Source organism: Nilaparvata lugens, chromosome 2 (genome assembly GCF_014356525.2).
Source record: "Nilaparvata lugens isolate BPH chromosome 2, ASM1435652v1, whole genome shotgun sequence".
NCBI lineage: Eukaryota > Metazoa > Arthropoda > Insecta > Hemiptera > Delphacidae > Nilaparvata > Nilaparvata lugens.
In genome coordinates this window covers 44468550-44492048 of record NC_052505.1, presented here as the reverse complement: position 1 = coordinate 44492048, position 23499 = coordinate 44468550, and the positions used below count along the sequence as shown (strand labels likewise).

The 23499-nt window shown below is 34.9% G+C and overlaps 1 protein-coding gene and 2 long non-coding RNA genes across 7 annotated transcripts in view; 1 reads left to right on the top strand and 2 right to left on the bottom strand.

The window, feature by feature from the left end:
• LOC111048868 (very low-density lipoprotein receptor) overlaps positions 1–23499 on the bottom strand; it is a 351720-nt gene that overhangs the window by 142798 nt on the left and 185423 nt on the right. The window lies entirely within an intron of this gene.
• Positions 8809–11624, bottom strand: LOC120349897. The gene is made up of 3 exons (XR_005570494.1): positions 11563–11624; positions 9407–9521; positions 8809–8865 (listed from the first exon to the last, which is right to left on the bottom strand). It is a non-coding gene; the product is annotated as an uncharacterized LOC120349897 (long non-coding RNA).
• Positions 20171–22296, top strand: LOC120349898. The gene is made up of 3 exons (XR_005570495.1): positions 20171–20308; positions 21731–21733; positions 22286–22296. It is a non-coding gene; the product is annotated as an uncharacterized LOC120349898 (long non-coding RNA).

The window sequence follows — 23499 nt, the reverse complement described above, 5'->3', positions numbered from 1 at the left end:
ACTCCAAGTTGGAGCCAAAAACAGGAACATTGCTCCCCTGCACCAACCTCACGATAGCCAGCAAAGATGCAAACTTCAAATTACGTGCCTTCACCACTCCTCAGTTATATAATTTTTGCTTGCTTCCTCCCCGTTAGACATTCCCACCCACCCACTTGTCGAGCCCTTGTATTTGTTGGTATAGCAAGCGATGTATTCTCACACACCAGTCGGGCCTGTGCACGTGTACGTAATAAATTGGAGTAGAGGGGGAGCAGTGATAACAAACTTCCAACCCCAGTTGCTACTGCTGCTGCCTAACAACGTCATGAATTACGAAAAACTTTTCTCATTAAACAATTTCAATGTGCAGAATCACTGCGACAATAATCGTTCAACACTGTCGACGCTATCTGCCTCCACCCCCCCCCCCCCGGACGCATCTCCTCAAATGTTTTATCTCCGCTCTGACATGATGTACGAAACGAATTTCAGCCGTGTAATAGATGAACACAACGCAGCTAGACATTGAAAGATTACAAGGTATAATGTCAGTTGAAATTAGAAGCGTTGAATTTATAAAGTGGGGAATGTGTTAGAATGCAGTATATTATACACCTAATTCATCAATTAGAATAATCCTATTCAACAAACTCGATTCATAGGTTGAATGGATTGTTTCATCAAGAGCTTCCTATCGATAATTCATTTTATTGCTTCAGAAAAATGAAATTCTATAGTTTTCATAAATTTGAAATTCGTTCGAATTTTCTTTATAAATTCGACTCTGAAAACAACACAACTTACTCGTATAAACAGCACAGTTGATCAATGATACTACGATAATGAAACATCTGAATGGAAACCACATGAAAAAAAATTCTCACAGGGAATGTTTTATGTATTAAGAGCGTAATGCGCGACTTTATCGCTCGCGCAAAACAGTTTTGCAAGAGCAATAAAGAAGCATTACGCGCGAATTACATACAACTTTTTTTCTACAACTCCCCAAACCTGTTAAATTACTTATATCGGCGGAGTTACAATTACCGAATTTTTAGGTTAAGATCTGACTTTTTGGCGAGCTGCTTACAAGCAGCTGATTAGGGAGCGTAAAGAAACTCTTCTGCGCATGCGTGAATGATTTGTGAGCGTAAAGTAGATCTACTGCGCATGCGCGGATGATTAGCGAGCGAAAAAGTAGATTCTCCTGAGAAATAAGCTGTTTTACGAGGAGAATTGAGTGTGTGAATTCTTTCTTTACGCGCAGTTGTAGAAATAGTTAGTTATTTGTATATCTAGAGTGAAAAGTACGACTTTTTCTCGCAGTGGGAAAAAGTTTGAAGCCCGAGGCGTAGCCGAGGGCAGCAATTTTCCTGAGGGAGAAAAAGTATTTTTCGCTCGTGATGTACACAACATTTTTCTTCCATCTACATTTTTTTATAGAAACTGCAAATAAAATCATTCTAATAACTTATGTATTGGTGACAATGATTCCTAACAACATAACCTAAATCTAAAACCTAAAAACCGGTCGTCTGATTGGCACTGCCGATTGTGCTATCTATCGGCAAAAGTTGTAACAATTATATCAGCTGAGCAGCTACCAAAAATGGCTGCCTCCACATCACGCGGTTCAGATTTGAATTGCAGATCAAAAATATTTGTTGGCTGGTATAGAATAAAATAATAGAATAGAATAATAATAAATTAATATTAAAAAATTAATAGAATAAAATATTTTAAAAATTGTATAAATTTTTATCGTCTACTAATATTAAGAATATAATAATTATCATACAAACATATATTTCATGAGTTAATCAAATTTCTGGTTGTGGTATTGAATTCAGTTGACTCAATGACAGACACCTCTATTATGCTTTCTTATCTGAGCTTAGACCTTCTTACCTATTACAATGTAAGTTTCAAAATAGAGATGCTCCCCATGTTATTTAAATGGAGTCACTTTTACTCCCTAGGGAGTTTTTCTGTTTTTTACTACCGAGAGCGAAAAAGTGACACTTTAGTATTAGGTTTCAGGGAGTAAAGTAAGTACTTTAGACAGTAGGTGGAGGAAAAAACTATTTTCTTCGCGAGCACAGAAGACAACTATTAGTTACCGGAATAATTCTAAAATAATCAAGAACAGTAACACTTATTGAAAATCTTGACCTAATGAGAGCAAGTAATGTCCTCCTCTAGGAAGAAAACCCAGTAGCAGCAGCATTCTTTTTCCAAGTCTTTGAGAGGGAGGATAAAAAGTTGGCAAACCTGTATGTCTTATCGGTGTAGCTTGGAGAGTAACGAGACGTATTAACGTTATCTACTCTAGTAGGTGAACTGGCGATGGGGAGAGGGCGAATAGGTCCAACGAGTAATGCACCCCAGGCCCCTTGGCTCCGGCTCTGGTCTCACAGACCTCTCTGGAGGCCTGCCAACAATCAGTTTCTCGTCGGAGCACGGTAAGGGTGTGGCGCTTTCTCCTATCCGCTGTCAAGATAGCTGAATTAGTCAACAGTCGAGCAGTAGTGGCACACTTGTTCTTCCAACGTTGTCATCAGCCTTATCACCACCACAAACCTGGCACGCTGACCTTCCAGTCTTGTTGCAGCGAGAGACATATTCGACATTCATTGAGTGTTCGTGGAAACGATTCAACGGAACTATCAAGATTTGAGAAACGGTGGTGGGATTCCAGTAGATATTGATGTACGAAATCTTTCGAGTGTAAATGAAGAATGAATTCTATCAAGTCATTGCAATTCAAAGAGGAAATAGGAATATGAGAGCATGTTGGAAATTTATTTGTATTTGTGGAAAAAGGTTTCTCCAATATCAAATATCAGCTGCAATCTATTGATATTTGTTTTGAATATTGAAACTATTCCACTACTATTCCACACTATTCCACAGTAGAGGAGGACAAAGACTGGTTAAAACTACAGTAACTATATTACCCACAGTATGGCCATTGAATGTCACATGGTACAAATCCGCCATTAAGATTCCAAACAAACTTTATAGTTAAGTTTGTAGTGTTAATGTTGATGTTGTGGAACTTTTCCATAATTGAATAGACTTAGAACGTTGTCAAAAATCCACTTTAATTAAATAAAAATTAAAAATTAATATTTTTTACAGGAGCATGCTTTCGTGTGTGCTCACACATCATCAGCTGTAGGTTACAGTAAAGTACTTTACTACAGCTGATGATGTGTGAGCACACACGAAAGCATGCTCCTGTAAAAAATATTAATTTTTAATTTTTATTGAATTAAAGTGGATTTTTGACAACGTTCTAAGTCTATTCAAACTTTATAGTCCTATCTTATTGCATTGAAAATTTGGAGCTATTCACTTCTATTACCGATTGGAAACATATTTTGAGCTTCCGATGAGTTTGGTGTAACATTTATGAAGGGAAATTGATTATACTTTAATATAGACCAATAAAGTAAAGGGAACGCCAGCGTGACGTTCTGTCTACTAACTTTGCTTGCGGACCACTTCCAGGGCTTTCGCGGACCACTTTTTGGAAACCTCTGATCTACATAAATATGCAGAAAGATAGATTTCAATTTTATTGTATTTCGTCATCCAATTTATTGGACCTATTGCTTTGACCTTCCAATAATCTAAGTTCAAAATATTTTCTGGCTCAATTGGTGGAGATAACATTTTATTAAATATTTATCCATGATAAAATGCTGATTAAAGACGTCTTTACTTCTACGATTGATTCTCTTCAGTCCTGAGAAGATACCCACAACATGTTAATCGTTCAATAGCTATTGATAATATGAGTTTTGATTTGCAATACCACTAGCAGTGGTATTAAAATATCACTTCAGCAGAATGATTTGAAATATCACTGGGTATAGTTACTGTAGTTAAATCCAAGACTTAGTTTAGTTTCCAAGACAAGAGAATGGTTTAAACTTTCAGTATTACACTGATTACCTTTCAGGAAATTTCAAGTCATGAAAAACTGTCAGAATAGTTGCATAGTCACTAATACTGTCACTAAATGTTGTCACTACAAAAACTGTCACTAATAGTTGAATAGTTGGCAGAGAATGCCTACTTTTGATCACAGCTGACGTTACTCGAAAACAAAGTGAAAAAGGAGATATTGGTTGAAACTTTGAAGAAATTGCAATTGAATTTTCAATGAAAAATGATTTTCAAAGGTAAAACAACACACCTTTGGTAAAACCAGAGAATGAAATAGAATTCCATTCAGATAACAATGGAGAAAAACCACAGAAGTGTGCTCCGAATAACCTAAGAAGTATAGTGAGTTTATTGGGAATGGAGAGCGATGGAAGGAAGGAGAAGATGATAGTGGTCGGGAGTAGGAGGGGGAAGGTTTATTCCTGTTGAAGGGTTATCTGGAAGCTGGAGAAGCAGGGGGGAAACATGAAGAGAAAGAACAAAAGCCATAATCTTCCGAAATCCAATATTATATGAAATGGTCTGGGTAAAATGCAACGGGATGACTGGGGAAGAGGAAGCAGGAAGCAGAGGTAAAGAAAAATAACAAGAACCAGAAGCTTCCAAAATGTGAATATGAGAGGATAGAAAAGCCATGATTTACATATGATAAGAAGAGACAGAAAGGAGGAAGAGGAAATCTTGGACAGAAAACACTGGAAAAGCAAGGATCTGTAATATAAATTGTCAATAAGGACTTTCGTCGAATAGTTTCATGATTTTTGAAAAGGGCAGGGATACACCTACATTAGAAATGCTTCGAATAAAAGAAAATTAAATTCTGACTTTCCAACTAAATCTAAATTTGGAGTTCCAACTCTTCTTCAACTACTCTCTAGATATTCTCCAAAAATGATAGAAGAAATAAGCAACTAATAGATCAATCATATACAAAAAGCCAAAAATACAAAATATCTTGGAGTAATAATTGATGAAAACTTGAACTGGCAACCTTATATATCTTTTCTATGTAAAAAACTTAAATTTAAATCATATAAATTCTATAAACTCAACAAAATATTGAACATCAAAAACTTGAAAACTGCATATCATGCCCTAGTACAATCGGTTTTACAATATGGGGTAGTCATATGGGGTGCAGCATTTGATGTACACCTGAACAACATTTTTATTGTCCAAAAAAATATTATTAAAATCATTTTGAATAAACCGAGATTACACCCCAGTCATCTAATTTTCCAGGAATTTGATGTATTCACAGTTACACAACTCTACGTTAAAACTTTACGCAAATACTTATTAAAATATAAAAGCAAATTTACTAAATTAAATAAACATGTCTACAATTCCAAATTTATCCTACAAAGTTAACTCTCATTAGATGACAAAATATTGATTTACACAAGCAGCAAATTAATAAATGCCATACCTTTTGATTTAAATGATAAAATATCAAAGAAGAGCATAACGGAATGGATTAAAGGTGAATATTTTTTCACTTTGAACCTAGCACTGTGATATGTTTTTTTCTGTTTCAGTTTTCAGTTTGGTATTTCTCTGAATTCTACCTTTTATAAATTATCAATATAGGTGTGAATTATTCTACTTTGGACCACATTTTTAAAGTGTATTGATTTAAAGTATATTTTGTGTCTCTACTTTTGTTAGAAATCTTTTCGTTTCAATTTATAGTTATTTTAAGGATATTTTTTAAGCAACTCTCACCAGCTGGCAAAGATTTTTCTTTTTGCTGGTGATGCCTAGAAATTTTATAATTCTTTTTATCTGCTCTCATGTATATGCATGTATGTGTAATATTGTATTATGAGCATTTTATTTTTATTTTTGCTCGTGTATGTATGTGTATGAGTAAATTATCGTCTGTTTTCTTTTTGGCAATAAATGAATTCGATTTGATTTGATATTTCTAAATCGTCTTGAAGTAGAAGGGGAATATGGAAACGTATTTCACTTGCACAATCTTCACATCTTCAATCTAATCAATGTACCTAGAATACTTTTTGTGTAGTTGAGAAGTTGATATTGTGGTAATTATTCATATTGAATGAAAAAGACTAAGAAATTGTCAAAAACCACAGATTTATTGATACTTAGAAAGACCGGTTTCGGTTATTACACCATTATTTTCATTTTAATGTATTATATTTTCAAATTGTATGCTCAATGTGTGTTATGAGGGCAATAATGGGATTCAGTTCCTGGTGCCCTCAAATATGTAAATTTTCAAATAAATAATTGCCAATCTCTGATAAACTCAGAGATTGTCAATCTTTGATAAACTCAGAGATTGTTTATCAGAGATTGACAATGGTGTAATAACCGAAACCGGTCTTTCTAAGTATCAATAAATCTGTGGTTTTTGACAATTTCTTATTCTTTTTGATTCAACAGTACCTAGAATATATTCTAGGTACCTTGAATATAATCAATCATTTTCATTCTTGTGGTCATTATAAAGAAAAAGTTAATGATTAATATGATTACAATTTTTCGATTCCTGGAAATGGGAAATTTATAGTTTTAGATGTCTTACTAGTGTATGTGGTGAATGCTTCCAAACAGATAAACAGTAGACTTGATGCTCATGTTCGCCACATTACTAGATTATGATCATAATTTCTATGTCTGGTTATAGATACCGGTGCGTGATGATATTCCACTAGGGAAGGCAAGTTGCGACTATCTATTCCTTTGCGTGGCTCACTGGAACGTGTACTGAATAAATAAAGCGACAAATCGAATGAAACGGTAGCAAATAGAACATCATTCCGGGAATACGTTTTTTAGCAATACGTTGTTGGTTCATAGAGAGCCAACTCTCGCTGTGGGGATCATCATACAGTGTGCGGGAAGAGTGTATCATCACCATAGTCATACTAAATTGAGCACTGACAACGACAAAAACAAAAACTCTCCTATCGAAAAACTCATTTCCGGCTATAATTAACAATTTTTTGTGTTCCAGGCGATCAGCCTTCCCTTTCGCCGTTTCCCCCACCCTTTTCTATTCACAATCATCACTAATAACTTTTCTCCAATCTCATTCCTGGACAACGTTCCTACAACGCTCTCTCTCACATGCTAATTTGAAAGTCGGAAAGAGGATCTGTAAAACTTGAAAGGAAGAACCAGCACTCGCCAGCCATATGCCACCATAAGAGGACCCCAATATTTTAGAGCGAAGTACCTTATTAATGATTTTGTAAAAATTTAAAGTTAAGTAAATTATTAAATTTCTTAAGAAGACTTCGTGATGCTATTGTGAAGCAGAAGTCATTTTTCATTTTAATTAAATTTATAACCCCTTGGAGGAGACGATTCCGGCTACCATATTCCCGGACCACATGGAGTTGGATCGACATCGGCGGCTTACAAGAAGATTTTCGACACGTGAGTGATTTAAATTTGAATTTAGTGATGGGCGCCCTAGTGCTTCGAAATAATCTGATGATCAAAGCTAGCTCGCCGAAAGGGTTATTATAGATTAAGAAATTAATAAGAGTAATACTTGCGCAAGTAAAAATTAGTATTAAAGGTATTTAATTGAAAGAAAAATATATAGATCAATATTTTAGAAATTTCTATTTAATCAAAGAGTACGAAATCTAGGCTATCAAACGTATGCATATAATATTTAATTTTTTGCAATACAATTTGCGATAATTTATCATAGTTCTAATTCACTAGATGAATGGCTCTACCTATTCCGTCAGGTGCCGAATCTTGCACCCTGAGATAAAAATGTATATGAGATACAAATAAATCTACTAAATACTAGAGATTTTAATATATAAATATATATTTGGATTATTAGTGGCTAATTTATCAAGCTGATCTTAGAGCACATATTTTTGATTGAATTATCCAAGTCGACAAGTATTAGCAAGTACATGCCACAGCTACATGCAAAAGAATGCATATGATTTCAAGATAAAGGCACATGGTAATGATTCGTGCCACAAATCTAGAATATAAAGTTAGCCTGTGATATTTTTATTGATTTCAAATATTGTTCTATTTTTTATATTATATTTTTTATCGCTCTATATATATTTTTTGCCTCGACTGATCTTTGCATTATTTGTATAATATATGTGTAAAATTTTCATGGTGTGCAATTTATTTTATATTCCTCATCTCTATAGTATAAGTATCATTTATATATATATTTATTATTATTGAATTACAAGAGTTATTGGAGAAGCCCATATCTAGGCTATCAAGATTTTTAAGACTGAATACTATTAGAAAACCACGCCCTAATTATATTAAATCTCATGCTTTACCGACTGATGCCAAGCAGGAGGCTAATCGTTATTTTATATAAAGAATAACGTGACAGAAAGACATGTCGTACCAACGTGGGACTGATGATGAGAGCCAAGCTCATTGAATATTATTTGAAATTAGGTCAATAACCATATTGAAAATTATAGATAACTATACGAGTTGTGAGGAAAACTGGCGAAGGAAAATTTGTATTACTTTTGGGGAAACAAGAGCTTTAAATAGAGAGAATTATATGTTTTAAAGAAAATTTTATATTATTATTATTGTAGAAAATATATTTTATAGAGAGAGATATTATATTTTATGGGCCTAAACTGCTAGTCAGAAATCAATGAATAGTATTATTATATTATAAGAGCTTAAGTAATAATAGGTTACCTGGCTTGTAATGTCCATAGGCCTATCCTCATTTGTGTCCTTATTAATGCCTTGTTGGCCAAAACTTTCACTTTTTTAACAACACTTGACACTTAATCCATTTTTAAAATATGAGTCTCTTTTCGTCCACGCAAAGTAAGGTAGCAGACACACTACAGACGGCGATAGTAGCGGAGATCGACGCTGAGGGGGGCGCGATGGAGTCCAACGCCCAGATCTCTTCAATCACCGCCAAGAATCCTGTGAACAGTAATAAACCGTTAAATGTCTCCCAAGAAGCAATAAGAAGGGTTATAGTAGGGGATGATCAAGTCATTTTCCAATAGTTTAGAAAAAACAATGACCAGGGCAATGAAGGACTTGAAGGCGGAAATGAAGGAATGCGGAATCATTGAAGGATACATCGGTAAGAACGGGTAAGCAAACTGCGGACACAATATCAGCATCTACCGCTGAAAATCAAGAACTAATTACAACCGATTTAACAGCAAAAAAGATACTGTCACTTGTGAGTTAAACGAAAGAATAGATAACCTACCAGCACAAAACACTTTGCAAATTCATGAAATAGCTCACCCAAATTCTGATATAAATCAAAACATAGTACAACTTGAAAGTCAAATACATCAATTTCCGCACGAGAATATAGAGCCTATTCCCATAGCAACGTTTGATTCACTACACAGTTTCAATGAATTAGGCCGTTTTGACAATACAGACCGCTATCTCCAACCTAAAGATTTATAGATCAGATAAAACTAGTTCAATCATTAACACCCACCTCTTGGAATTTTTGGCGTCTTCGATTATCCAGTTTGTTAAGCGGTGAACCTCTGATGTTCTTCCAGATCCATAATCACGAATTCAGGACGTTAGACGAGTTCAGTGCAGCTTTCCTGGAACAATATGGAGTAAAAATAGACAATGGATGCACTAGCCATATCATCGCTTGTGAGTTTAATTCTAGGACAGACGACACATCCATCAAATTTGTTAATACCCTTAAACTGAAAAATGCTCAATTAGATGAGCCAATGTGTGATTCAGTTTTAGCAAATATAATCGTAAAAAAGCTACCGTTCCAAGTCAGAACAGCATTGGCTACACAGCCAATAACTAGTTGCAAACAGCTGATAGATTATTTATACAATATACAATCTATGATGGCAATATCAAATCACCGGTCAGATCAAATGTATGCACAGAATCAGCATAACTCAAAAAGTAATCAGTATAACAGCCAAAATTATGAATCAGTACCATATGATTGCTCTCGATCTACTCCTCAATTTAAACGCTGCTATGATCAAAATCAAAATAATTGGAATAGTAGAAGCTTTCAAAATTGTCAAACAAACCATTATCCACAGCTAACCTACAAAAGAAATTATTATTATGGCCGTGATCGATTTAACACAAAAAATGATTACACTCAGAATAATCATAATAGAAATTATAAACCACCACCTCATCAAATTAGTACAAATTATACATTAGCGTATGCCACAGGATCAAATCAACAAAAAACCCGGAACCCAGCACCCAACGACCCGCCACCAGATATACAGAAAACTACAGCTAATAAACCAGGACTATATGATACCCCCGATACAGCAAGCACAAGCTCAAGTGAAACAAACCAAGAAAAACAGGATATTTCAACATCATACACCACCTTTAGAAATGATTTACCGGAAATATTATTAGAAGAACAAAAGCCAATACCAGATAAACCACCACCAAAAACCAGCCGCAAGCATCAATCCCTACTAAGTATCCTATTCCCCACCGAAGAGCAACCCGCCGACGATCCATCACCGCAGGTAGAGCAGCCCGCATATCCAGAGACCGCCACCATACTACCTGTTTTGACCACCACCATGCATCCGCACACAGAGCCTACACCCCCGCATCATATCACCACACGGCAAACCAAGGACCAAGAGGCTGACACCAGGGAGGACGGACTACCGGACAAGAGGGGCGACCACCGCAAGGCCCGGAGACGAAGGCGCCCGAGGACACCCAGCCGACATCAGGACGAGGAGGACGGCATTCGGGAGAACATGCATCGCAAGGCCCGGAGGCGGAAGAAGCGAAAGAAACGGAGGAACCGCGCGCGCGCATACCGGCCGCATGCACGCTTCAAGAGGCAAAGGAGGACATTGAACCAACACCGAAGAGGACAGGAAGGGACCGGCGGCATGCATCCGCGGCATATTCGTTTTAAGGGAGATATTGAGCGATGTGACCGGAAGAATGGGCTAAGGAAACGGGATAAAAACGGAACTGATAGGAAAACTGTGACTGATTCATGCGCGGACAATAAAATGGATTATTTGTGGGAACTAATGAAGGATAAACAGTGTCTAAGAGTGAGAGAAATAAGGAATTATACTAATAAAATGGAAGTACCTGGCTATATGTTGAAAGATTATATTGTTAAAAAGATGATAAATGTTTTGTTATGGTGTTTAATATTTGTTATGATGGCTGTGATAATATTGAAAAGTGATGCTATATTTAAGACCATGTTATTGTTGAAAGAATTTATTAGTGTTGATTGGAATTGTTATATGATTGAATTGTTTATTATGATGATGAAGCCTAATAATGAATTTAAGTGGATAGTCTTGAAAGAAAATAGATGGAAGACTTTGGATCAATTAAAAGAAATTATTATTAAAGGAACAAGGAGTTATTTAAAGAAAAAGTATACAAGATACAAGGGCTTTAAATTTGAGAAGATAAATTATCAATTAGGACAGCCTCAACAATTAACAACCCAACAGCAGATAACTAGCCAGCCTACAACAGCTACAAGCAGAAAACCAAAAGATACGGGAAAGCCACGAAATTCTACAAACCACATCACAGAATTTGAAATAAATATGATAAGAAATCAAGGAAAACATTATTATCAAACCGATTACTAACCTTCCTTAATAAATTTAATATTGGTATAGGACCTCGTGGCAACAATCCAATGTTTTAATTCCTTCCAGCCGTTAGAAGCCTGCAATAAGGAAAAGAACAATTTTTAAATATGTAATTAAATTATATACATCAGATAAAAAAGGACACAAGCGGGGATAATAAAATTAAAATTTGTTAATTACCTTTTTAAGAGAAAAAATTGAGCAGTTAGGTTAGTTATGAAAGTCGATAGCAAATTCTGCTGTAACATGTAACACTATGAATTGTAGAACAGCGAACAGCTGACCAAAGCCACCCAAATCAAATGAATGTAATATCTGTTGAACATATGTTTATAAAAAGAAGTACTGTACCCAAAGAGTTATTTATTATTGTTATTTATTATATTTATTAATGTCGATATATTTATTTATATGTTTTTATATTTATTACTTTTAATTATGCCACGTTTGTTACCTGAAAAGACTTAAAGTGAATACCAGTTACCAAAACCAAAGAGCCATTAGCAAAAGAAAGTATTGTACCTGATGTATAGAAAATTATTTATATTAAGACCTGAGAAATACTATAAGATATAAGCCCAGAAGTTTATGAATCGAAATTATTGTCTAAAAGGAATCATTTATGAGAATTATGAATGTGTGTAGTTAAGTTGGCGGCCCTGCAAGCGGCGAATTTAAAAATTACTATGTTTTAAGTGTTGTCAGGAGGAATGCGTTTAGAAGTTTATATTTATGATATTTTATGTGTGTTGAAGAGGAGAATTTGTTATTGTTTTTTGATAAAGGTATAAAGGAGATGCAGTAAATATGTCTGCGATCTGTGATAGAAGTAGGAGAGTATAATTTATAAATAAAGTATAGTGTCTATCAATGTATTGAAGGGTGGGTTTTCATTAAAAACATTGTGATTCTCAATATTTTTGAATTCAAACCCAGGGGCGCGTGTAACATATTTAAATCTGGGTAGATGAAAAGCCCTAACAGAAATAGTAATAGGTCTAAAAATAAAGTAATTGGCTAATATCGCCAAGCAGATAATAATCAAGATAAGATAGCATCAGCTTGTTCTGGCTAAATGGTACAAGAACCTAAAAAGGATTTGAAGGAAGTTTATTGCTCATAAATAGATTATTATATAAAATATTTGAAGATTGAGGTTATGTAGATGTATTCACGGATCGGTGACCTAGAGATCGATCAAACCGAAGAACGTAGAATCTGACCAAAACCCCTTGGCAGAGCTTTATTGCATTCGGATGGTGTGCAATGTGAAAAAACACCCGTCCACGTGGCTAATTATTAGGTAGCATGGAATTAATATTAATATATAGAATATTAACTAGCATGCAAAGAGCATAAATAAAAAACCAAATAAAAATAATTTAATGTATTCAGGAAATAAGAGTTACCAGGCGCATGAATACCTAATAAAATTTGCATGCACCAATAGTAAAACGGCAGTCAATCGGCGGCAACTGTAGGCCAATTCAAAAATATTTATATATATTTATATAATTGTAGTAGATTTTGTGTAAAAAATTTGTGTGATCTATGTTATCAATATGGCTCGAATGCAAAGAAATTATTAATCATATAATCTAAGCAATATTTTGGCATTCTTTGTAAGATCTATTTGAATTTAATGGCGGAAGATTGAGATATTTAAATTTTATGCTAATTTGAAAGTCGGAAAGAGGATCTGTAAAACTTGAAAAGGAAGAACCAGCACTCGCCAGCCAGATGCCACCATAAGAGGACCCCAAATATTTTAGAGCGAAGTACCTTATTAATGATTTTGTAAAAATTTAAAGTTAAAGTAAATTATTAAATTTCTTAAGAAGACTTCGTGATGCTATTGTGAAGCAGAAGTCATTTTTCATTTTAATTAAATTTATAACCCCTTGGAGGAGACGATTCCGGCTACCATATTCCCGGACCACATGGAGTTGGATCGACATCGGCGGCTTACAAGAAGATTTTCGACACGTGAGTGATTTAAATTTGAATTTAGTGATGGGCGCCCTAGTGCTTCGAAATAATCTGATGATCAAAGCTAGCTCGCCGAAAGGGTTATTATAGATTAAGAAATTAATAAGAGTAATACTTGCGCAAGTAAAAATTAGTATTAAAGGTATTTAATTGAAAGAAAAATATATAGATCAATATTTTAGAAATTTCTATTTAATCAAAGAAGTACGAAATCTAGGCTATCAAACGTATGCATATAATATTTAATTTTTTGCAATACAATTTGCGATAATTTATCATAGTTCTAATTCACTAGATGAATGGCTCTACCTATTCCGTCAGGTGCCGAATCTTGCACCCTGAGATAAAAATGTATATGAGATACAAATAAATCTACTAAATACTAGAGATTTTAATATATAAATATATATTTGGATTATTAGTGGCTAATTTATCAAGCTGATCTTAGAGCACATATTTTTGATTGAATTATCCAAGTCGACAAGTATTAGCAAGTACATGCCACAGCTACATGCAAAAGAATGCATATGATTTCAAGATAAAGGCACATCTTGCACAATCTTCACATCTTCAATCTAATCAATGTACCTAGAATACTTTTTGTGTAGTTGAGAAGTTGATATTGTGGTAATTATTCATATTGAATGAAAAAGACTAAGAAATTGTCAAAAACCACAGATTTATTGATACTTAGAAAGACCGGTTTCGGTTATTACACCATTATTTTCATTTTAATGTATTATATTTTCAAATTGTATGCTCAATGTGTGTTATGAGGGCAATAATGGGATTCAGTTCCTGGTGCCCTCAAATATGTAAATTTTCAAATAAATAAATAATTGCCAATCTCTGATAAACAATCTCTGAGTTAATCTCTGATAAACTCAGAGATTGTCAATCTTTGATAAACTCAGAGATTGTTTATCAGAGATTGACAATGGTGTAATAACCGAAACCGGTCTTTCTAAGTATCAATAAATCTGTGGTTTTTGACAATTTCTTATTCTTTTTGATTCAACAGTACCTAGAATATATTCTAGGTACCTTGAATATAATCAATCATTTTCATTCTTGTGGTCATTATAAAGAAAAAGTTAATGATTAATATGATTACAATTTTTCGATTCCTGGAAATGGGAAATTTATAGTTTTAGATGTCTTACTAGTGTATGTGGTGAATGCTTCCAAACAGATAAACAGTAGACTTGATGCTCATGTTCGCCACATTACTAGATTATGATCATAATTTCTATGTCTGGTTATAGATACCGGTGCGTGATGATATTCCACTAGGGAAGGCAAGTTGCGACTATCTATTCCTTTGCGTGGCTCACTGGAACGTGTACTGAATAAATAAAGCGACAAATCGAATGAAACGGTAGCAAATAGAACATCATTCCGGGAATACGTTTTTTAGCAATACGTTGTTGGTTCATAGAGAGCCAACTCTCGCTGTGGGGATCATCATACAGTGTGCGGGAAGAGTGTATCATCACCATAGTCATACTAAACTGAGCACTGACAACGACAAAAACAAAAACGCTCCTATCGAAAAACTCATTTCCGGCTATAATTAACAATTTTTTGTGTTCCAGGCGATCTGCCTTCCCTTTCGCCGTTTCCCCCACCCTTTTCTATTCACAATCATCACTAATAACTTTTCTCCAATCTCATTCCTGGACAACGTTCCTACAACGCTCTCTCTCACACGCAATCCTTTCCTTTCAAATCCTATCACTCTCTCTTCTTTCCAACGTAAAGTGTGCAAGAGAGAAAAAGCGCCCCCGAATCACCCACAGCACTAATATTTTATGATGTGAGTAAACAAAGGCAAATTGTCTCACCCACCCAATTTCTCACTCCACTGCAACCGCCGAGCCATACCCATCATTTCCTGGACCCCAATTAATTCCTTTCTATCAATTTTATCTCATCTGAATTTTAATTAATCAATTTTTGATTGGTTGAGCACATCCTAATCGAGTTTCTCCGTATTTACATGTAGACCATTGCTACTAATAATAGTCTGCTGGATATTTATTCGTTGGAATTGAGTTCATTCACGATCAATCTTCATAGAAGCGTCATAGTTTATTTAAATGCCCTCAACCTGAAATCCACACACAAATTACTACGAATTATCGATAAATTTTCAGTTCAAATAATAAGGGATGGTAGAGTATCATGTAATGAGTGGAATATGGAATGGAGCTAGAAAATTCAATGATATTGAATCCAAAGTAAACATCAATGGAATTCCATCATTAATAAAGGTACAGTGGAAGATAGTAAGTGAACACAGTTGAATAAATGGAATACCGTACCAAAAACAACAAATAAAATTCGCAATATTGAAGATTGTAACTCCGTAAGAATTTAAGTTGAATATCATTGACTACATCGATAGATGATGCAAAAAATATTACTATTACTGTGAAAATACAGACCACTTACACTTTAAAAAAGAGCCGGATAGCGATGACAATTAATCATCGATTTGATTACTTAATGGGAAAATGACTACTGCTCATCGAAGAATGACAATCGAGAATTTAATTTCGAATATCATAAATACAAAGGAGTACGATATTGATCTTAACATTCACGTTGAACATTGCTTTCTGATATGATTGGATAACTTACATGAGAAGAGCAAGAAACGTCATACATAAATAGAAAGAATTGCAGCAAAATCGAAGCTGTGCCGTTTAAAAACGTATTGAGAGAATGCAAGTGAACTCGTCCAATCTACAGATCAATAATTGATCATTGATATTCTATCATAATTGCTTGCCATACCAGAAAATTCAATAATATTGCCATTTGGTATTTCTTCAAAAATCAGTGAAAGAAATTCAGCAGAGAAATTCTGTGACCAGATTGAGTTTAAGGTCTTACAACTTTACAGTTGTGTTGTGAGTGATGTTGTGCTACTTTTCCATAATGGAAACACAAATTGTAAAACGGATAGCAAGAATGAGAAATATGTGAGGAGTAAGAAGAGAGGATGTAGACAGGGGTTGACGAATTTGAAAAGGTATAGAGGATGTCGTAGGAGGAGACGGGAAATGTGGAAAAAGTTTAGAGAGATATAAAGGAGGAAGATAGAGATGACGAAAAGAGGATGAAGAACGTGGACCGTTATAGAGAGAGAAGGTGTAAGAAGGGGATGAAGGAGATAGGGGTGTTTCATTCCGTTATAAATTGTTCTATTAGCGCGGAGATTCGAAGACAGCAGGTATTAGCCGGTAGCGGCAAGCAAAGCCCAAACTACGGGTTACTATGAATTCTCTGTGCATTTTCGGACAAGGGTGAAGCTAGACAGATAAAGAGAAAGAGCAAGACAGAGAAGGAGATTACTATTAAAGAAGGAGAATGATTGTGCGTGAGCGATAGAACAGAGAGGCAGCCGAAGAGAGTGAGGAATCCACATAAATAGAGCACAATTTAAGCTTTGTTTAAAGAGTTCAATTATTGCATTCTTTCAATTACTTGAAAGAGTTCACTTATGTAGTGATAAGGAAGCAATAATTGAGTAAACAGAAGAAGTAAAACAGCAGCTGTCTTTCTCTCTCACAAACACTCTCTCTCACTCATTCTCTCTCTTGGAGCCAGTTAATTAATCGATGGTGCGTTGTAGCAGCATCAGGCATTTCATTGTGCATTACCAAGTAGCGAGCGCCGGCCCGGGGCCTATACGCCTCTCTCTCTGTAGGCCAGGATTTGGTTGCTGTAGGAAGCTGAGCAAGAAAAGTAGCTGCCATTAAGAAGGTCTACATGCTACTGTATCCGATGTAGTGAGCTATTCATCTCTCCAGCATTCAGATCCTCATGTTACTCTCAACTCGAGTGTGGAGTTTGAACAATGTACTCTTTATACTTGCCCTACAATATGCATCTTCGGACAACAGGTGATTGGTGGATGATCATATTTGGCCCTTTCAGTCTATAGAAACTTGAATGTTCCAATAATATTACAGTATTTTCACCCCTTCATTCCCATTTATCTTAGAATATTCATGTTCAACTGAGTAGCAACTTTTAATGGAAAATGTGAAAATGGAAATGTCGTATCACTTGTCTGCTCCAAATCTGAGTATTTCAGATTGCACCTGAGAGAGTTCATGGCTTATGACGTGAATGACTCTCGTGTAGAGAAAACCCTATTGTTAATTTTTATAATGATGATGATGATCGTGTTTTGATTCATCAATAATCTGAAGTAGGAGTTTTAAACCCGATTTTCAAAGATAAGCCATATTTTTGTAATGATAGTAAGCCATTGAACTTCCAGGGAGAACTCATTTGAGCCACAGAGGTTTATATTCGAAATATAACATGCGAGATGAGAGCAAAATTTCTGGAATTTCATCCACCATGATCAGAGAAATGTGACATTTGGGCAGTGAGTTCGACACTTGAATTCATGGATATTTTCACTTCAATTTGGTTCAATTGTTTCAACTTCACGGTTAAATTTTATAACTGTATTTATGTGTCATTAATAAGTTCCGCCATATTATTACTCCTCATAAATCATTGCTATACTTACTGGAAGCACTCATATATTCGATCAATAAATTCGTATATCGGGATTGGGTGACAGATTTTTGTGAATTCCAATAGTTCAAGTGATTGTGGAAATGATTAAAATGTGGAATACATCCTTAGTGAAACTCATTCAAGTGAATCTATCTCATAGATCTTTCATGGGAACTATATGAAGTGAATCGACAAGATTAATCGTTTAGGAGAAAAATCCATACTAATATTAACTAGAATTATAACTTTCACTCCCAATACTGATTGGTATTCAAGTGCATTTGAAATACTGAAGTCGATAACAGAACTTTATAGGTACGCACCATATTAAGAACAGTCCAAAATACTAAGTTCAATAGGTTAGAAGTTCTGATGAATATGAATTTCATTACAAGCAGTTCAATTCTATAGTGGGAATTGATTATTGTGATATCTCCTTCATTGAGCAACGAAGTTTATCAATAAGGGAAAGAACAACAATATTCGAAAAATAGAACTTGGCAATCGTTTCAGCTGAGAACAAGTCAACTTCCACAGTTCTTCGTTTAATGCCTGCCAGAGAAAGAAAGTATTTTAGAGATTGTAACAGGGCGAGTGGGGGAAGGTTTGTGAAAGGATATTGAGCAAAAACTTACACCAATAGACTTTGAAGGTTTGTTGAACTGTTCACCCAACCTCCGGCCTATCTGGCCTACAAACTATCCACTTCGCTAATTCGGAAAATTTACTTCATTCGACCTGAGTATAGAGGTAATACAATTCGAAGTCGTAGCAAAGTCGTAATATCCACCGCATACGGCTCCGGAAACTTCGAATTCCTACAGATTTTCAGTTTCTGTGAACTTCTCCGTCTGAGGCGGAAAGTCTTCCAGATGAAATATGGCCGTCGGTCTTTCATTCGAGTAACTTGATCAAAGAATGATCGAGAATGATCAGGATTCAAAGCTTACGATCTTGATTGGAAGATCAGAATCAAGGACTCAATCCATCAAGCCCTTCATATCCACAGGAATGTGATGGAGAAGATTGATCAAATTTCTTGATTTTCTGGTGTTGTTTTAATTTCGTAACTCATCCAATATATCGTAAGTTCTGAGATTAGATATTACGACCAATTAATTCTGACTTATTCAATTGAATGAATGAATGAATTTTATTTGCCAAAAACAAAATACAAAAAACCTTTACAAAAAATAAATATAAGTATAATTATGCTACTGCACTTAAACCAAGATACATACATTTATTTAATTAGATATAATAACGAAATGATATCCTTTATACAGGGTTATCATAAAAGAATGGTGCGGTTTCGAACATTGTTTAAAGAAAAACCCAAATTACTTACAGTTAATGTTTATCATTCACCTAATTTGTCGTCTGAAACAGTTTTTTTACATGATTAATAACTTTCAATAAGTGCGCTCTTAGTCGCTCGACAAATGTCCAAACGATAATAAATTTCTCTCTTAACATTCGATAACGTTTCTTCGATTATGGTTGTCATTGGTTCTTTAATCCTGTTTTAAAGTGGTTCAGTTCGCGATTTCTTGTGAATAAACAATGTTTTTGATGTAAATTTACAAGAAAAAATCTACCTGAACCACTTAAAAACAGGATTAATGAAGCAATGACAACCATAACCAATGAAATGTTAGCGAATGTTTGGAGAGAAATTGATTATCGTTTGGATATTTTGTCGAACGACTAAAAGCGCACATATTTAAATTTATCAACTATGTAAAAAACTGCCTGAGACGACAAATTAGATGAATAAACAACATCAACTGTAAGTAATTTGGTTTTTCTTTAAACCATGTTCGAAACCGCACCATTCTTTTATGATAACTCTGTATTATAAATAATAGTTATAAAATGAAGATTCAATTTATGTTCACATGCATAAGTACAGTAGGTGAGGCAAAAACACCGGCAAAAGGAAGATTCCTTGTGTGCCAGTGTGAGTCGTAAATCAGCTTAATCAGGGATGTAATATATAAACTTGAATCTAGCGTATGAAGTGTTCGAAAATATAATTTATAATATGAAGTTGATTATTGTATAAAAGTCAACGATTTGAAATAATTCAAGTTCTGCCATGCCTCTATGGCTCTTTTTCTGTGTTTATTATTTCGGAAATTATTAAGTGGAAATTGACTTTCTAGTATATTTATGAATTTACTGCTAATGTAGTAAAGTTGCCTTCTAAGAAGGTAATATGGAAGTTAATATGGGTATCAAAAGTCCCACATCAAACTATTAAACCATATCGCATTAGGGATTCTACTAGTGCCGTATTTGCATTCTGAGAAAGATAGCACATTTTTCAATTTATAAAATTTATAAGATAGGTATTTTAGTCTCTTACATAGGAAGTTTACATGGATGTCCCATTTGAGAACGTTATTACTAAAAGTTGATCAAGTTATTGGCGTAATAAAAGACACTTTTAAGTTTGTAATATAAATTAAAACAGGAGACACGATATAAATAGATTGAAAACACTTAAAAACTTACATTAGAAATGGGGGAAATTTTCGGAGACTGAGTCTCCTTTCTCAACCGAGCGAGACATTCCCCCCATTTCTAATGTAAGTTTTTAAGTGTTTTCAATCTATTTATATCGTGTCTCCTGTTTTAATTTATATAACAAACTTTAAAGTTTCTTCTAGATATATATATATATATATATATATATATATATATATATATATATATATATATATATATATATATATATATAAATACCTATATATAAAACAGTTGCGGCTGCGTATATATATATAAATTTTCTCCAGAGCATGAAGAACAATTTTCCTTCATTCTGCGCAGGTGTCCATACCATTTTAATTGTTTCTCTCCAATGACATCCATTATTGTGTTTTTTGCGCTCATTCTCTCTCTTATTAATCATTCCTGATTCGATCCCGCAACGTCATCATTTAAACCTTCAATTACTCAACTAAGCAAAAATTTGAAACAGCATATTATTTCTAGGTATATGTAAGATCACTTCACAATCATTTATTGTTAGAAACTTCGTGAGAGTTGAAAAACAAGAGATCCAGCGTATAATAATCATGAACAGAAACGTAAAAATTATATATAATTTGTGAACCAACAGATCTATCGTATAAATCAACATAATCAATAAGATTTCAGATTATTTATGGAACCTATCTGTTAACCATTGTTAAAGAAGGCTTTCAGTCAGTGAAACAATTCATATATCCGAATACAACGATGACGGTGTAATATAATTGTCAAGTTATAATACAGAAGGATATGCATCTTGTCAACAGAAGACAAATACAAAATTTCTGAGGTCAGCAGAATTGGTCAAAGTGGAAACTACCAAGTAAATGTGCTGGAATAAGTAGCAATTGAACATTGTAAACTGTAAACCTGTAACTGAAAGGAAGAGGCTTTGCATAAGTTATTTGAGTGATCAACAGAGATAATTGAACGCGGAAAGTTGGGGCTGCGTTTCCTTTAATCAGGGCGGTCGGATGCGGTCCTAATGCTTACAGCTAAGGATTGTCACAAGCAAAGAGAACTAACGTCCTAATGGAACACTGAGTACGTCACACGATAATAAGCCGGCTAAGAGGCATTTTACGAAGATTGCAATGCAGAGCGTTTCGAAAGTCTCGCTTGATCCATTAGTCCACAAACTTGGCGGTTTATGGGGGAATGCTGGCGTGACGGAGTGAGACGGTTAGCAGGCAAAGCTGCTGGGTACTGTGTCTGTTCAAAGCAAACTGCTCTGCGTGTTAAACAAGCCAAGCGAAGCATTGTCGGCGAGACCAGTCTTGAATTACTGTGGGGAGGAAGGGACGGATTAAAACACGAGGATTGGGAAGAAAGGGAGAAAGACTGTGCGTGTGAATGCAACTGTGCGAAGATGGAGAGGGAAATGGAGATGAAACGATGACGCTATTGTAATATTCATCTGTAGACAAGGAATGGCTTCTAGGAAACACAGGTATTAAGCGCATCTGACTTGACGGAAGCTTGGAGGTGGAGTGCAAAGAGAGTAAGGGGTAGGAATAGGAATGTGATAGATGAACAGAATACTGTATGTGCGAGAAAGATGAATTGCCAGCAAATTGTTCTACACTTGGAAGTACGCCTATGAATGATGGACAACGCTCAATGCACGAATACAATGGATAATGTAGCAGAGTGAGTGAGTTGGTGGGGAATCACATGGCGTTTGATTCAAGAGGATGCTAACAAGATGTGTAAAGCATCCGCGCGCAAATAACTTGATGCAGATACCATACCAGTCAGCAACAAAGATATTGCTTGACTCATATAAGGTAGGGTTGCACAATCAAACGTGACATCAACAACTTGAGGCCTGCATTGAACGCGTCTAATTAGCTGGATGATTGCACGATTGCTCTGCTCTGCCTTCCCTCACATCAGTTCGTCTCACCAATTTCCGTCTATTAATGAGCTTTTGTTCTCTAAGTGATGTCAAACCACTGCTGCACGTGTTGCAGAAGCAAACCATGTAACTGCTGCTGAAGTTGGAGATGAAGAAACGGAGATCAATATCAATAATTGATTATTGATAATCGTTCACTGTTGATACTACTAATTCAGAAATATAGTATGAGATATGGAATATTACTATTGTGGCAATCCATAATAAATAACATAACAGTTCAATAGGCAATGAGAAATCAAGTTCAGACTTCGCTATTTGAGACTATGACTATGTCGTTACCTAGGCCTGGGAGCAATTGGGACTTGCTACTGTAATTGGATAACCAATCGGCTCCTCCATACTCAGTCCAGCACGATCCTGACCAAATTGTATACAGATCATCTTAGGGATTACGAAATGGAATACACAGTACATGCATTGTCTGCAGCATCCATTTCGCATTATTGCTGATTGTAGTAATCGACGCTCAGTTCTAGACCTGAATGAGAGAGATCATAATGATGTCAAGGATTATTCAATTATACATTATACATTTCATATTCAAGTATACACATGACAAAAATCAACCAGTGTTCAGGAGAACGCGGTTCAAAGTAGTAATATTGTTTGATCTATTATATTATTTATCCAGTATATTATTTGAGAGTAAACGCGCATTGTAACTATAGTATAATAAATAATGAGTGAATGATAAGATAATCAGTGAATAAGAAAGGTATGAAATTGATTTTGAGAATGGCACATTCCATGAATACGTTTTTTGCACTGGAAAATATTGATAGGTTATAAAATTGCTGAAAATGTTATGACGTTTATGGATGATATCATGATGACATTATGACCGATGGAATTTTTCTCTATATAAACTTTACTTTTAGTGTTACTCTTGTGATAACAATTAAGACTGATATTATTATGATAATTTATATTATCCTCAAAAATAACTGT